The sequence below is a fragment of the Dendropsophus ebraccatus genome, chromosome 5 (genome assembly GCF_027789765.1).
Source record: "Dendropsophus ebraccatus isolate aDenEbr1 chromosome 5, aDenEbr1.pat, whole genome shotgun sequence".
Taxonomy (NCBI): domain Eukaryota; kingdom Metazoa; phylum Chordata; class Amphibia; order Anura; family Hylidae; genus Dendropsophus; species Dendropsophus ebraccatus.
In genome coordinates, this window is record NC_091458.1 from 49,654,920 (window position 1) to 49,673,087 (window position 18,168).

General features: G+C 42.3%; 1 long non-coding RNA gene across 1 annotated transcript; it reads left to right on the top strand.

Annotated features, from left to right (window-relative positions):
* Positions 1-2,567: 2,567 nt before the first annotated feature.
* On the top strand, positions 2,568-15,208 carry LOC138793538 (uncharacterized). Its single transcript, XR_011363293.1, has 3 exons — positions 2,568-2,643; positions 3,513-3,577; positions 14,688-15,208. It is a non-coding gene; the product is annotated as an uncharacterized lncRNA (long non-coding RNA).
* Positions 15,209-18,168: the final 2,960 nt, after the last annotated feature.

Sequence of the window (18,168 nt, forward strand, 5' to 3'; positions counted from 1 at the left end):
GGACTGAGAGGAGTGAGGACTGTGTGAGGACTGAGAGGAGTGAGGACTGAGAGGGGAGTGGGGACTGTGAGAGGGGAGTGGGGACTGTGAGAGGGGAGTGAGGACTGTGAGAGGGGAGTGAGGACTGTGAGAGGGGAGTGAGGACTGTGAGAGGAGTGAGGACTGTGAGGGGAGTGAGGACTGTGAGAGGAGTGAGGACTGTGAGAGGAGTGAGGACTGTGAGGACTGTGAGAGGTGTGAGGGGAGTGAGGACTGTGAGGGGAGTGAGGACTGTGAGAGGAGTGAGGACTGTGAGAGGAGTGAGGACTGTGAGAGGAGTGAGGACTGTGTGAGGAGTGAGGACTGTGAGGACTGTGAGAGGAGTGAGGACTGTGAGGGGAGTGAGGACTGAGGGGAGTGAGGACTGTGAGAGGCGTGAGGACTGTGAGAGGAGTGAGGACTGTGTGAGAGAGGAGTGAGGACTGTGTGAGAGAGGAGTGAGGACTGTGAGAGGAGTGAGGACTGAGAGGAGTGAGGGGAGTGAGGAGTGAGAGGGGTGAGGACAGTGAGGGGAGTGAGGACTGTGAGAGGGGTGAGGACTGTGAGAGGAGTGAGGACTGTGTGAGAGAGGAGTGAGGACTGTGTGAGAGAGGAGTGAGGACTGTGAGAGGAGTGAGGGGAGTGAGGAGTGAGAGGGGTGAGGACAGTGAGGGGAGTGAGGACTGTGAGAGGAGTGAGGACTGTGAGAGGGGTGAGGACTGTGAGAGGGGTGAGGACAGTGAGGGGAGTGAGGACTGTGAGAGGGGTGAGGACTGTGAGAGGAGTGAGGACTGTGAGAGGGGTGACGGGAGTGAGGAGTGAGAGGGGTGAGGACTGTGAGAGGAGTGACAACACACACACACACACACACACACAACCACCCACACCACTGACCAGACACAGCAGCCAGATATATATATCCGTATATATATAGAGGAATGGTCTGTATAGAGTGGTGGTCATCTATGAAGAGGTGGTCTATATAGATATAAAAAATAGATAGATAATAGATAGATAATAGATAGATAGATAGGGGATAGATAGATAGATAGATAGATAGATAGATAGATAGATAGATAGGAGATAGATAGATAGATAGATAGATAGATAGATAGATAGATAGGAGATAGATAGATAGGAGATAGATAGATAGGAGATAGATGATAGATAGATAGATAGGAGATAGATAGATAGATAATAGATAGATAGATAGGGGATAGATAGATAGATAGATAGATAGATAGACAGGAGATAGATAGATAGATAGATAGATAGATAGATAGATAGATAGATAGATAGATAGATAGATAGGAGATAGATAGATAGATAGATAGATAGATAGATAGATAGGAGATAGATAGATAGATAGATAGATAGATAGATAGGAGATAGATAGATAGATAGATAGATAGATAGATAGATAGATAGATAGATAGGAGATAGATAGATAGATAGATAGGAGATAGATGATAGATAGATAGATAGATAGGAGATAGATAGATAGATAATAGATAGATAGATAGGGGATAGATAGATAGATAGATAGATAGATAGATAGATAGATAGATAGGAGATAGATAGATAGATAGATAGATAGATAGATAGATAGATAGGAGATAGATAGATAGATAGATAGATAGATAGGAGATAGATAGATAGATAGATAGATAGATAGATAGATAGATAGGAGATAGATAGATAGATAGGAGATAGATAGATAGATAGATAGATAGATAGGAGATGGATATCTAGCAGCTCATCACATATCTTGGATTGTACATACCAGCTCACCCCTTTTAATGTCTAAAAGCCTATTACCTATACCACTATTATTTTTAGGCAAAGATAATCTGGTTAAAAGGGTTCTCCAGAATTTAAAAAAAAAACATAATTGTTTTGTTCCAAAAACAGCGCCACCCCTGCTCTTAGGTTGTGTGCGGTATCACAACTTGGCTCTATTCACTTTAGTCGAATACCACACACAAACTGCGGACAAGAGTGGTGCTGTCTGTGGAAGAAGGCAGCTATATTTTTCTAATGTTAAGCCCTTTTACTTTTTTTGTGGTTCTATATTCCAGATGTAGAAACCTCTTACACGGTTCTGTATCTTTATTCACTATAAGAAATGTAAAAGAATATTCCCTATATTATTATTATTATTATTTTATTATTATTCAGAAATCCTTGTCACCTGCTGAGGTTCCCTATGGGTAACAATGGTTGGGGGCCCACTCAGACTCACTCGCCCCCCCTAGGCTGAACCCCTAGCTACGCCCCTGGGACTATTTGATATAGAGTGTGTTATATTATACCTTGGTGTGCTGTTCTGCCTATTTAGCTTATTTCTTTTCTCTTTGATTATTTGCCATTGTGTATTTATATGCTGGCATTGAGCACCCATTTATTATATAGTTTGAATTATTCAGGGTTGTACATGTCGTACACGCTATTGTTCTACCTCTTGTGCCTGAACAGATGATGTCACAATAGTGGTCATATACAAACATCATCATCTCTATTATAAAGCTATGATTACCTCACTGCATGATGTCACAACACTGTAGCCCTATGTAATCTGGAGATGGGCAGATAACAGCTAAGGAGCAAGATAAGTGAAGGCTACAGGTAAGTGAAGCTTCCAGGATGCCATGCAGGTTTCAGTATTAATACACAGCCAGCAGCTGCCACTTATAGAGCAGGCTCCAGCGCACATTCACCCTTCCATTTTGGTGGTGGTGGTGGGGGCAGTATACAAATGTTCCTGTAAAAGGGGTTATCCGGGCTTGGCCCCTTAACATAATGGATAAGGGTGAGATAGGGACATCTAATTGGGCGACTAAGATGGGGAGCTGGGCGGGTACTGTACCAAGGTAATATATCAGTACCAAGATAGTTAAGATGCACATTATATCGGATGGATTTGTATTATACTGTGATATTATGCCATATGAGCAGACCAATGCTGTGTGAGGTCTGTTTTACTTGTATGTGTTTTCTGTTTCATACTGGCAGTAATGTACCTGGCAGAAATTTATCAAGCAGTCTTACATACAAAGGGAATGCTCTTTGTTGCCCATAGCAACCAATCACAGCTCAGCTTTCAGATATTCATGAGCCTTAGCAAAAAGAAAGCTGCGCTGTGATTGGTTGCTATGGGCAACAAAGGGCATTCCTACTGTAAGACTGCTTGATAAATCTCCCCCATATTTTATATTTTTGTTGTTTAAAATAAAAAAAATACTTTATTAAAAATGATCAGAAACAGCACCTCTCCCGTCCTATTTGGGTCTGGGTTTTGCAGCTCAGTTTGAAGTGAATGGTAGTGTTGTTTTGGGTAGAATATAGTTGTGTTTTTCTAATTTTGGGTAACCCCTTTAAGAGACTTTAAACGTTCCTGAACAGATGATGTCACAATAGTGTACTTATACAAACATTGTCATCTCAGGCTATTATTACCTCACTGCATGATGTCACATGTTATGTCACAAACACAGCGGCCCTATATAATGTGGAGTCATATCTGGTAAAGAAGATGAGGATTGAGGCTACAAGAATAAAGGTAAGGGATGCATCCAAAAGTATGTAAAGGTAGGAGAATACTTCAGGATAAAGGTGAGTAAAGACCCCAGGATAAAGGTAGATTAAGACTCCAGGATAATTGTGAGTAAAGACTACAGGAAGTCCTTCAAAATAAAGGTAGGTGAAGACTGCAGGATAAAGGTAGGTTAAGCCGGGAGGATAAAGTTTAGGAAAGACTCCTGGATAAAGATTAGTAGAGACTCTAAGATAAAGGTAGGTTTAAATAAGTGAAGACTGCATGATTAAGTTGAAGTCTCCACCATAAAGGTAGGTGAAGATGCCACGATAAAGGTGAAAGTGAAGGTGAAAGTGAAGGTGATAAAGTGAAGAAGCCAAGATAAAGGTACATTATGTCTGTGAGATAAATGTAGTGAAGGACATTTGGATACGTAAAAGTGAAGACTTCAGGGTAAAGGTAGGTGAAGACTCCAAGCTAAAGGTAATGGAAAAGTCCAAAATAAAGGTAATTGAAGGTTAGTGAATAGTCCAGGAGAAAGGAAGATAAACAGATCCAGCGGCGGGTCCCGTATTGCGGCGCTCCAGTCCCTGGTTCCCGGCCGCTTCCTGATGTCTGACGCGGGCTCGAGACGTGACGTCTCAAGTCCGCTCAGCCTGTCAGTAACAGAGGCGGGATCCGTTTCAAGACGTCACATCTTGAGCCCGCCTCAGACACCAGGAAGCGGCCGGGGACCGGAGCGCCGCGATACGGGACCCGCCGCTGGATCCGGGGAGGTGAGTAGACGTCTATTTTCTCAGCCACCTCCTCCCCGGCCTGATCCAAAAATAGCCCCCCCGCTGGAGTACCCCTTTAAGTGAAGACTCCAGTATAAGGCTGTGTGCACACTGCGTAAGAGACCGTCCGTTCCGTGACTCTGCAAAGATAATTCCGATGGGTACATAAGTACCGTTCGGATGATCTTTCCAGCCGCAGTGTTCTTCCCAAAGCGCACAATAAAGCAAGCGGCCGACATGGGTTTCTACGGCCGCAATTCACTGAATTGCGGCCGCAGAAGACTGATATGTCAGTTCTTTGCGGCACCGCATTGGGGTCCCGGCCGGAGCGTATACATTGTGTATATGCTCCGGCCGGGATCCCATACAATAGGCAGTGGTCCACCCCGTACAAAGTACAGCCGTTGTTGCCATCGCCGTACTTTTACGTAGTGTGAACATAGCCTAAAGGTACATGAGGATTTAAGGATAAAGGTATGTGAAGACTGGGGGATAAAGTTAAAGGAAGACTCCAGGTTAAAGATGAGTAAAGACTCCAAGATAAAGGTAAGTGGACATAAGTGAAGACTGCAGGATTAAGTTGAAGACTCCAGGATAAAAGTAGGTTAAGACTCCAGGAAAAAGGCATGTTAAGACTCCAGGATGAAGGTAAGTGAGGACTCCTGGATAAAAAATAAGTGAAGACTGCTGAATAAAGGTAGGTGTAGACTCTAGAATAAAAGTAAGTGAAAACCACAGGATAAAGGTAGCAGAAGACTCTAGGTGAAGGTCAGTGAAGGCTCCAGGCAGGGCTGGCTCCAGCTTTTTGTGGGCCCTTGGGCGACAGAGCCTCGGCGGGCCCCTTTGAGGAGCAAATCATGGAGAGACAGGCGAGGAAAGATTTGCAGCAGAAGAAACATGCGGCTGCTGCATATCTTTCTCCTCCTGTATCTCCTGATCTCTGCAGTAGTCAGGACTCTAGAGGAGTCAGACCCAGTCACAGGATTATATATATATATCATGCTGGTGCTGCTAGTTCTCTAGTATACAGCTCCTTCTGTGTGTGTTTGTGTGTGTGTGTATATACATACACACACACAGAGCAGGAGCTGTATACTAGAGAACTAGCAGCACCAGCATTATATATATATATATATATATATATATATATATATTTATTTATTTATTTATTTATTTATAATATGAACATGGTGAGACCTCTAGTTCTCCTATATTCAGGCCCTGCAGTGATATACAGTGTGTGTGTATATATATATATATATATATATATATATATATATATACACACACACACTGTATATCACTGCAGGGCCTGAATATAGGAGAACTAGAGGTCTCACCATGTTCATATGATAGATAGGAGAGAGGGAAATAGATAGATAGATAGATAGATAGATAGATAGATAGGAGATAGATAGATAGGAGATAGATAGATAGATAGATAGATAGATAGATAGATAGATAGATAGATAGATAGATAGGAGATAGACAGATGGGAGATAGATAGAAGATAGATAGATAGATAGATAGATAGATAGATAGATAGATAGATAGATAGATAGGAGATAGATAGGAGATAGATAGATAGATAGATAGATAGGAGATAGATAGATAGATAGATAGATAGATAGGAGATAGATAGATAGATAGATAGATAGATAGGAGATAGATAGATAGATAGATAGATAGATAGATAGATAGATAGATAGGAGATATATAGGAGATAGATAGATAGATAGATACAGATATCTAGTTGTTTTGTGTATAGAGGTCCTGTTGTAATATATATATATATATATATATATATATATATATATATATATATATATATATATATATCTATATCCTGCTGTAATAGATATAGATATATATATTATATATATATATATATCCTGCTGTAATAGATATATATATATATATATATTACAGCAGGACCTCTATACACAAAACAAGTAGAAGAACCAGCACATACAGGACACTTAGTTTGCAGAGCCTACCTGCTGCCCTCAGGTCATGTGTCCGATCACATGACCCGTGACATCATCAAAGGTCCTTCAGACTCAAAGGTCCTCTTTCCTACTCGGCTGTAGGGAAGATTTGTGATGGAAGACAGGTGCTCGGGGGCCCCAGTATGGATCGGCGGGCCCCTAACTGTCACATGCGGCCTCTAGGGGCCCAGTCCTCTTTGTTACTACACTTTTTTTTCTTTTTTACTAACAAAAAAAATGTAGTAACAAACGGGAGTGGGCCCCTAGAGGAGCTGGGGGCCCCGGCATTTGCCCTACTTAGCCGGGTGCTGACGCCGGCCCTGGCTCCAGGGTGAAAGTGAGTGAAGAATCCAGTATCAAGGTAATTTAAGGTAAGTGAAGACTCCCTAATAAAGATAAGAGAAGACTCAAGGATAAAGTTAACTGAAGTTCAAAGAAGACATTAAGGTAAAGGTTAGTGAGCACTTGAGAATAATGGTAAGTGAAGTCTCCAGGAAAAAGGTAAATGTGGACTCCAGAGAAAAGATAAGTGAAGACTCCAAGCTAAAGGCAACGAAAAAGTCCAAAATAAAGGAAAGTGAAGGTTAGTGAAGACTCCAGGATGAAGGTAGGTTAATGTAAATACAGACTCCAGGATACAGGTAGGTGAGGATTCCGGGATAAAAGAAAGTGAAGACTCCAGGATAAAGGGAATTGAAGTCTCCATGATAAAGGTAAGTAAACACTCTGTGATAAAGGTAGTTAAAGACTCCACGATAAATGTAAGTGAACACTCCAGGATAGAGGTAAGTGAAGGGAGGTTAATACCTCACAATAAAGGTAAGTCAAGATACCAGGATAAAGGTACATGAGGACTCCTGGATAAAGGTAAGTGAAGACTACAGGATAAAAGTAAGTGAAAACTCCAGGATAAAGGTAGATGAAGACTCAAGTATAAAGGTAGTTAAAGACTCCATGATAAAAGTAAGTGAACACTCCAGGATAAAGGAAGTGAAGGTAAGTGAATACCCCACAAAAAGGTAAGTGAAAACCCCAGGATATAGATATATGAAGACTGCAGGATAAAGGTAGACAAGAACTCCAGGATAAAGGTAAATGAGGACTGCAGGATAAAGGTAAGCGAGCACTTTAGGATGAAGGTAAGTGAGATTTCCAGGATAAAGGTAAGTGAAGAATACAGGGTAAAGGTAAGGTTAAGATTCTAGAATAAAGGTAAATGAAGACTCCAGGATGAAGGCAAGTCATGGTAAGTGAAGACTCCAGTGAGGACTCCTGGATAAAAGTAAGTAAAGACTCCTGGATAAAGGCAGGTATAGACTCTAGAATAAAAGTAAGTGAAGACTTCAGGATTAAGGTAGGTGAAGAGTCCAGGATTAAGGTACGCTAAGGCTCCAGGATGAGGGTAAGTAAAGACTACAGGACAAAGGTAAGTGAAGACTCCATGAAAAAGTTGAGTTAAGACTCCGGGATGAATGTAGTTTAGGACTCCAGGATAAAGGTAAGTGAAAACTCCAGGGTAAGGTTAAGTAAAGACTCCAGGACAAAGGTAAGCGAAAACTTCAGGGAAAAAATGAAGATTCCAAGTTAAAGGCAATAGAAAATCCCAAATAAAGTTAACTGAAGGTAAGTAAAGACTCCAAGATAAAGGTAAGTTAAAATAAGTGAAGACTGCAGGATTAAGTTGAAGTCTCCAGCATAAAGTGAAGTGAAGACTCTGCAATAAAGGTAAGTGAAGATAAAGTATGTTAAGTCTGCAGGATAAATGTAGTTGAGGATAAATATAAGTGAAGACTCCAGGGTAAAGGTAAATAAAGAGTTCAGTATATGAGTATGTTAAGAATCTGGAATAAAGGTGTGTAAGCATTCCAGGATAAAGGTAAGTGAAGACTCCGGCCATCTGTCTTTTCGCCCAAAAATATGTGAAGACTACAGGATTAAGTTGAAGATTATAGCATAAAGGTAAGTGAATAGTCCAGGTTAAATGTAAGGGAGGACTCTAGGATAAAGGTAAGCGAAGACTGCAGAATAAAGGTGGGTGAAGACTCAAGGATAAAGGTAGTTGAAGACTTCAGGATAAAGGGAAGTTAAGGTGAGTGAAGACTCCACGATAAAGGTAAGCGATGGCTCCATGATAAAAGTAAGTGGAGACTCCAGGATAAAGTTAAGTGAAGGTAAGTGACGACATTAGGGTATTGGTAGGTGGGAACTCCAGAAAAATGGTAAGGGAAGACTCCAGGTTAAAGGTAGGTGAAGATGTCAGGATAAAGGTAAGTGAAGTCTCCAGGAAAAAGATAAGTGATGACTCCAAGCTAAAGGTAGTGGAAAAGTCCAAAATAAAGGTACGTTTTGGTTAGCGAAGACTCCAGGATAAAGGAAGGTGAAGACTGCAGGATAGAGTTTTGTGAAGATTCCAGGATAAAGGTAAGTGATGATTCCAAGATAAAGGTAAGGGAAGACTCCAGGATAAAGGTAAGTGACAATTACAAGATAAAGGTAAGTGAGGAGTTCAGTTAAAGGTAGGTGAGAACTCTGTAATAATGGTAAGTGAAGTCTCCAGGAAAATGGTAAATGTGGACTGCAGGTTGAAGGTAAGTGAGCACTTTAGGTTAAAGGTAAGTTAGATTTCCAGAATGAAGGTAAGTGAAGACTACAGGGTAAAGGTAAGTGAGGACTCTAGGATAAGGGAAAGTGAAGACTCCAGAAATAAGGTAAGTGAGGACTCAAGGATAAAGGTAAGTCAAGACTTCAGGATAAAGTTAGGTGTAGATTTCAAAATAAAGATAAGTGAAGACTCCAGGATAAAGTTAAGTAAAAATATGTGACGACTGCAGGATTAAGTTGAAGACTCCAGCATAAAGCTAGATGAAGACTCCAGGATAAAGGTAAGGTAGGACTCTAGGATAAAGGTAAGTGAAGACTCCAGAATAGAGGTAGGTGAAGACTCCAGGATAAAGGTAGTTGAAGACGTCAGGATAAAGGGAAGTTAAGGTAAGTGAAGACTCCACGATAAAGGTAAGCAATGACTCCATGATAAAGGTAAGTCAAGACTCCAGGATAAAAGTAATTGAAAACTCTAGGATAAACGTCAGTCAAGACTCTAGAATGAAGGTAAGTGAGGACTCCAGGATAAAGGTAAGTGAAAACTCCAAGGAAAAAGTAAGTGAAGACTCTAGGATAAAGGTAAGGGAAGACTCCAGGATAAAGGTAAGTGAAAATTCCAAGGAAAAGGTAACTGAAGACTTCAAGCTAAAGGTAACGGAAAAGTCCAAAATAAAGGTAAGTGGTGGTCAGAGAAGAATCCAGGATAAAGGTAGGCAAGGGTAAATAAAGACTCCAGGATAAAGGGAATTGAAGACTCCATGATAAAAGTAAGTAAAGACTCTATGATAAAGGTAGTTAAAGACTCCAGGATAGAGGTAAATGAAGAGGTAATTGAAGAATACTCTTCAATAAAAGGTAAGTGAAGACCCCAGGATATATGACGACTCCAAGATAAAGGTGGGCGAGAACTCCGGGATAAAGGTAAATGAGAACTGCAGGATAAAGGTAAGAGAACACTTTAGGATAAAGGTAAGTAAGATTTCCAGGATAAAGGTTAGTGAAGAATACAAGGTAAAGTTAGGTGAAGACTCTAAGATAAAGGAAAGTGAAGGCTCCAGGATGAGGGCAAGTTACGGTAAGTGAAGACTCCAGGATTTAGGTAAGTGAGGACTCCTGGATAAAAGTAACTGAAGACTCCTGGATTAAGGTAGGTATAGACAATAGAATACAGGTAAGTGACAACTCCAGTATTAAGGTAAGTGAAGACTGCAGGATAAAGGTAAGTTAAGGCTCCAAGGTGAAAGTAAGTGAAGACGCCACAATAAAGGTAAGTGAAGACTTCACAAAAAAGAAAAGTTAAGACTCCAGGCTAAAGGTGAGTGAAGAACTGAAAGGTAAAGGTGAGTGCAGATAAGTTAAGACTCCATAATAAGGGTGCGTTCACACCTACAGGATCTGCAGCAGATCTGCAGCAGATTTGATGCTTTGTTCGGTTATTTAAATGAAATCTGCTGCAGAAAATCAGCTGCAGATCCTGTAGGTGTGAACCCACCATAAAGGTAGTTGAAGGTGAATGAAGACTCCAGAATAAAGGTAAGTAAAGACTCCAGAATAAAGATAAGTGAAGACTCCAGGATAAAGGTAGGTGAAGACTGCAGGATACTGTTAAGGAAAGACTCCAGGAGAAAGATAAGTAGAGACTCCAAGATAAAGTTAAGTGAAAATAAGTGAAGACTACTGAATTAAGTTAAAGACTGCAGGATAAAGATAGGTGAAGACTACAGAGTAAAGGTATGTAAAGGCTCCAGGATGAGGGTAAGTGAAAACTCCAGGATAAAGGTAAGTGAAGCCTCCTTGATAAAGGTAAGTTAAGACTCTTGAATAAATGTAGTTTAGAACTCCAGGATAAAGGACAGTGAACACTCCAAGATAAAGGTAGGTGAAAACTCCAGCATAAAGGTAAGTGAAGACTGCAGGAAAAAGATAAGTGAAGACTCTAAGCTAAAAGTAACAGAAAAGTCCAAAATAAAGTTAAGTGAAGGTTAGTGAGTACTCCAGGATGAAGGTACGCAAGTCCTTCAAAATAAAGGTAGGTGAAGATTGCAGGATAAAGGTAGGTTAAGCCGGGAGGATAAAGTTTAGGAAAGACTCCTGGATAAAGATTAGTAGAGACTCCAAGATAAAGGTAAGTTTAAATAAGTGAAGACTGCATAAATAAGTTGAAGTCTCCACCATAAAGGTAGGTGAAGACGCCACGATAAAGGTCAAAGTGAAGGTGATAAAGTGAAGAAGCCTAGATAAAGGTACATTATGTCTGTGAGATAAATGTTGTGAAGGACATTTGGATAGATAAAAGTGAAGACTTCAGGGTAAAGGTAGGTGAAGACTCCATGCTAAAGGTAACTGAAAAGTCCAAGATAAAGGTAAGTGAAGGTAAGTTAAGACTCCAGGATAACAGTAGGGGAAGGTAAATGAGGATTCAAGGATAAGAGTAGGGTAAGAATCCGGAATAAAGGTACATGAGCATTTCAGGATAAAGGTAAGTGAAGACTCCAGGATAAAAGTAAGTGAAGACTCCACGATAAAGGAAAGTGAAGACTCCACGATAAGGTGAAGTGAAGGTTAGTGAAGACTTAAGGGTACAGGTAGGTTGGAACTCCAGAATAATGGTAAGTGAAGATTCCAGGTTAAAGGTAGGTAAAGATTCTAGGTTAAAGGTTGGTGAAGACTCTAGGATTAAGGTATGTAAGCAATCCAGGATAAAGGTAGGTAAAGACTGCAGAAAAACAGTTTGTGAAGACTCAAGGATAAAGGTAAATGACAACTCCAAGATAAAGATGAGTGAAGACTTCAAGATAAAGGTAGGTGTAGGTAAGTGAAGACCCCAGGATTAGGGTAAATAAAGATTCCAAGATAAAGGTAAGTGAAGACTCTAGTTTAAAGGTAAGTTAAGACTCCAGGTTAAAGGTAGGTAAAGACTCCAGGATGTAGGTAGTTGAAGATTCCAGGAAAAAGCTAAGTAAAGACTCCAAGCTAAAGGTAAGGGAAATGTCCAAAATAAAGGTAAGTGAAGGTTAGTGAAGATTTGAGGATGAAGGTAGGTGAAGATTGCAGGATAAAGGCAAGTGAAGATTGCAGGATTAAGATAGTTGAAGGTACATGTAGGTGAAGACTCCAAAATAAAGGTAAGTGAAGACTCCAGGATAAAGGTATGTAATAAATGTTAGTGAACACTCCAGGATAAAGGTAACTGAAAACTCCATGTTAAAGGTAGGTGAAGACTCCAGGATAAAGGTAGGCAAAGATTGCAGGATAAAGTAAGTGAAGATTCCAGGGTAAAGGTAGTTAAAGGTACCAAAATAAAGGTACAGAAAGTGAAGACTCCAGGATAAAGGTATGTAAGGAATCAAGGATAAATGTTTGTGAAGACTCTAGATTAAAGTTAAGTGAAGACTTCATGATAAAGGTAAGTGACGACTCCGAGGTAAAGGTAAGTGAAGACTCCCGGTTAAAGGTTAGTGAGGACTCCAGGCTAAAGGTAAGAGAAGACTCCAGGAAAAAGTTAAGTGAATACTGCCGGTTAAAAGTTAGTAAAGACTCCAGGTTAAAGGTAGGTGAAGACTCCAGGATGAAGGTAAGTGAAGACTCCAGGACAAAGCTAAGTGAAGACTCCAAGCTAAAGGTAATGGAACAGTGTAAAATAACGGCAAGTGAAGCTTAGTGAAGACTCCAGGATGAAGGTAGGTGAAGATGGCAAGACAAAGGTAAGTAAAGATTCCAGGATAAAGGTAGTTGAAGGTAGGTGAAAACTCCAAGATAAAAGTAAGTGAAGACACCAGGATAAAGGTATGTAAAGAATCCAGAATCCAGATAGGCAAATGAAGACTCCAGGTTAAAGGTAGGTGAAGATTCCAGGATGAAGGTAAGTGAAGATTCCAGGAAAAAGCTAAGTAAGGACTCCAAGCTAAAGGTAATGGAAAAGTTGAAAAGAAAGGTAAGTGAAGGTTAGTTATAGAGTCCAGGATGAAGGAAGGTGAAGATAAATAAAGACTCTAGGATAAAGTTATGTGAAGATTCCAGGATAAAGGTAAGTTAAAATAAGTGAAGACTACAGGATTAAGTTTAAGACTCCAGTATAAACGTTAGTGAACACTCCAGGATAAAGGACAGGAGTTTACCAAGAGTTTTGGTTATATCATTGAGAATAAAGTATGAAATGCAATGTCTGAAATTTGAAGCCAGCCATCATAGTACAATGTACTATGTTAATGCTACTCGGGCACATCAGTTACCACAAAATAGTGTATTGGGAAGACACATTATATGATCATATAATAAATATATTCTGCTTTGTAAGTCATGTGTCTATAGGGCAGGGGTCCCCAAACCACGGCCCGCGGGCCGCATGCAGCCCCCGAGGCCTTTTATCCGGCCCCCGCCGCACTTCCGTAAGGGACAACTCTTTCATTGGTGGTCAGTGAGAAGACTGCTCTCACTGAGCACCAATAAAAGAGTTCCCCCTTCCGGATCACGCCAGCCCCTGCCCCGCATCCACACTGCTGCCGACATCCCCGCAGGTACAGCGACGTCATCACTGCCCCTGCCGGAGGATCCCTCAGAGATCATGTCCAGGTTACATCCCAGGCGGGGGGCTGGTGGTCCGTGCGGCGCGGAGGAGGCTGGCGGCAGGGCTGACATCTCACACTGCTCAGAGATCTGCGGTCCTGCTTCGGGATCTGTGGTCTGGTGCAACGGACCGCAGATCCTGGAGCAGTGTCAGATGTTATCCCTGCCACCAGCCTCCTCCGCGCCGCACAGACCACCAACCCCCCGCCTGGGATGTAACCTGGAAATGATCTCTGAGGGATCCTCCGGCAGGGGCAGTGATGACGTCGCTTCTCCTGCTGGGGGATCCCTCCGGCGACTGACCGGCTGAAGAGGCTAGAAGAGATTAACACAGTATTAGGTGAGTATATATATATTTTTTTTTTTTAGCAATGCAGGGGGGCATAATAACTATATGGGGGACATTGCAGTGGGACAATATAACTATATGGGGGACATTGCAGGGGGTCATTATAACTATATGGGGGACATTATTACTATATGGGGGACATTGCAGGGAGTCATTATAACTATATGGGGGTTATTATAACTATATGGGGGACATTGCAGGGGGGCAATATAACTATATGGGGGACATTGCAGGGGGACAATATAACTATATGGGGGATATTGCAGGGGGACAATATAACTATATGGGGGACATTGCAGGGGGCAATATAACTATATGGGGGACATTGCAGGGGGACAATATAACTATATGGGGGATATTGCAGGGGGACAATATAACTATATGGGGGACATTGCAGGGGGCAATATAACTATATGGGGGACATTGCAGGGGGACAATATAACTATATGGGGGACAATGCAGGGATACATTATTAGTATATGGGGTGAGGGGGCTGGTTGAGGGTGTGAAGGGGGAGTTAGGGGAGGCTGGTTGAGGGGGAAGTGAGGGGTTGAGTGTGGGCTGGGTGAGGGGTGGAAAGAGGGATGCTTTTACTTTTTTTTTGGGGGGGGGGGGCATTGTGGCATTTTGCACTGGGATTTGATTATAGTTTTTTTTTTATAGTCCGGCCCTCCGACGGTCTTAGGGACAGTGAACTGGCCCCCTGTGTGAAAAGTTTGGGGACCCTTGCTATAGGGGATAGTAACACTGCTCTTGAATATTCATTAGCGTTCCCTATCATCATCTATGACAATCAGGATTATTTATTGGTTGACTGATCTTATTTTATTTTATTTTTACCTGGATGTATTGAGGAATTCTGGAAATGATGGCGTCAGTCAGGTGTCCCTGGAATTTTGCCAGAAGGAAAAGTCCCGCTGGTCATTCTCAGACGAGTGCATCCAATGGGAGGTTTGGACCATCAAACATTGTGTCACTAGCCACTGAACAGGAGCGACAAATCTGAAGAGAGAAAGTCTGAGAGAAACTTGTAGAGAAGATTATTAACATTGTAGAAGTGATGAACAGACATGCATATCTGCCAAAAATGCCAACACAGTCAGAGGTGGACAATGTGTTTGATACAAGCCTGAAGGATGTGCAGCCCTATCTGTACAAAATCTCTTATCAGATCACTGACTCTCTGGGGACATCTGTCACCACTACAATGCGGAGACTTATCAAAGACACGTTGGCTCTGTAGCCGCACGTGCAACAGCTGCTATATTTATAAAATGGACTGTGATCATTTTATCTACAACCACGTCATGAATCAGTCTAGTATCCTATGTATTTATTTCACTGTAAAGTTCTGCAATTCTTAAAATAAACACAATCCTGTACACAATATTGTATTTCATTGTGTTTTGAGATTTATTGTATGTAAATTCAGATTCAAATTTTCTTATTTCCTGACATCATTGATTTCCAAGCAGGTGCCCTCAGGAGGGATTTATTTCTCTTCATTAAGCCCTTTGGTACTTCACTTGCATACATGCGACTTTTTAGATCACTTTTTCTTACATTTGTTCTGGATGTTATAAAACATCTGCAATTTTGCACCAAATATGTGTATTATTATATTTTTTTGTTTATATTTTTTTTATTTACAAAATAAGAAAAGATGGGTAATTTAAACTTTTATTGGGATGGGTTCCTAGGGGACTTCTATGAGCAATACACTGATCTCTCATAGGGCTCAATGCCATACATATGTACTGCATTGATCTATTATCTCGAGGCCTTGCACTGCTCTGACATTGCAGCGCTGCACAATCTTGCAGCGGGGAGTCAATACAGCCACTGGACTACCATTAAAGGTTAGTTAAAACAATTTAAATGCCGCTGTCAGTTTTGATGGTTAAACAGCCGACATGGCTGATTGGTCCGTGACAGCTATCAGCCGCGGTTCCTGGCTGCTGGTAGCAGCTGGGTGAACGCCATACAGAGTCTCTGTGTCATGAATGTTCCTGTTGGAACCTTGGTGCAATCCTCAGTTCGTAAGATACGACCGAGACTGCGCTTTTGGCCATGATTCTGCACTTTTATGTTTGTATTTCATTTATGTCTGAACCTGGTCTGAACACTGTTTTATTCCAGCTCTTGCTGGGTGGTGTTTAGCAGGCTTCCACCACACCCGTGCCCACCTGTGTAGCTCTCTGGCAGGTTCAGAGTTAAGCTTTCTTGCTCTGGTTTCTCTGTGATTGAGGGATCTTATAGCCAGTCAGTTTCCTTGTTATCAGCTGTGCATGCTCTGCAGTCAGGAGGCTGCTCCAATGGGATTCTGGACCGGGCTCTGGTTCACTATAAGTCATTCTCAGTATCCCAGTTCATTGCTGGTTATTCAGTATAGCTTCCCTGTCCTGCATTCGAGCTCTGCCTGCATCTATCTGCGTTACCTCTGGTTTTCTGTCCCTTGCCTTGTTTTCTGACTACCCTTGCTTGCTGCCTGCCCCTGACCATATTGCCTGTTATTCGACTACTCTTTTGGATCCTGACTTTGTACCTTTGCTGCCAGACTGTTGTGACCCGGATTGATGACCATTCTTCATTGTGTTTTGTCTGTCTGTCTTGTCTTTGTGTCCCACCTAGCCAGTGCAGGGACTGCCGCCCAGTTGCTTGCCGACATTTTAGGGCGGATTGTGGCAAGTAGGTAGAGGACAGTGGGCGGGGCTGAGCTTAGGGCTCACTGTCTTGTCTTGTCCTGCTGTCCGGTTCCTAACAGAATAACCAGCCAAAAATACACTGCCCCCCTCTATTATGGCTACAGTCGAAGATCTTGCTACCCAAGTGGAGGGGGTGTCAGGCCTGGTGGTCAAGCTGGCCAACCAGGTTAATCAGCTAATAGACTCGGACCTTGTTACTAAAATGGAGGCTTTGTCAGTCTTGGTAGTGGACCTAGTTAAACAGGTCCAGATTCTTTCTCAAAATCAGGCTGAAGCAGTAGTAGCGCCCCCGGTGGTTGTTAAACCTTCCAAAACCACAATGTTGCTCCCTGACCGCTTTTCTGGTGACCGCAACAAATACGAGACATTCAAAAATTCTTGCCTATTATATTTTCGTCTCAACCTCTTCCCTACACAGCAAGAGAAAGTGGGTATTGTTGTCTCACTGTTGCAGGGAGATCCCCAGGCTTGGGCCCTCAGGCTCTCTCCTGAGACTGAGGAGTGGAGCAATTTAGAGACATTTTTTCAGTCTCTAGGAGCCATCTATGCCCAACCAGATCATGTGGGCCTAGCTGAGACACATTTACTGACCATTCGTCAGGACAAGAGACCTGTTGAAGATTATTGTACTGAGTTTAGGCGCCATAGTATAACAACCGGGTGGTGTGAGGCCGCGCTTAAAGCACTGTTTAAGCAGGGGATATCTGATGGCATTAAGGATGCCTGGACAGGTCATCCAGAGCCACCTACCCTAGAGCAGGCCATGGCTTTGGCGGTACGCATAGACCGCAGGCTCAGGGACAGTGCAGGGACTGCCGCCCAGTTGCTCGCCGCCATTTTAGGGCGGATTGTGTCAAGTAGGTAGAGGACAGTGGGCGGGGCTGAGCTTAGGGCTCACTGTCTTGTCTTGTCCTGCTGTCCGGTTCCTAACACTCTGTATCCTTTTAACGATGGCTTGACAGGTATAACCGTCATCCATTGTTCAGAGGTTAAATGGAGTCTGTTAGCTGTGTTTATGTCAGCTTTAATTTATCCAGCTGTGCTTCCAGGATGTAGAGAAATGTTTTTATTCCCTGGTACAACCTGTAACACCTCTTCTCTCCCCCCTCCCTGCCAGATTGACACCTGGAAGTTATGTCCCAAGCAATGGCGTAGCTACCATAGAGACAGGGTGGGCAGTTGCTATGGAGCCCTGTGCAGGAGGGGGCCCGGAAGAGAAGGTAAAAGCATTTGCCCTTCTGCTAAACCCCTTATGTACTGCAGCGTGTAAGTGACCCATTGTTTACTTACATGCTGCAACACAAAAAAGGATTAACAAGCAGAAGACAAAGATATCTCCTCTGATAACCTCTGTTCTCCAGCTGCACAATCAAGTAGGAAAAGGAGCAGAGCTCCATGAAGAGGTCAGGGGTTATCCGTGCACCAGCAGTAAGCCAGATATCTCCTTGTCTTTTGAACTTTGGTTCACTTACACACTGCAGTACATAAGAGGTTAAGCAGAAGGTAGTCTGCTCCTGCACCTACGTTTTTAACCATAAGGGCTCCTAATGGGCCCTTATAGGTAATAACAGTGGACTTTCATAGCCAGCAGCCATTGTCTCTCTTCTCTGCCAGTCACTTTTGTGGCTGC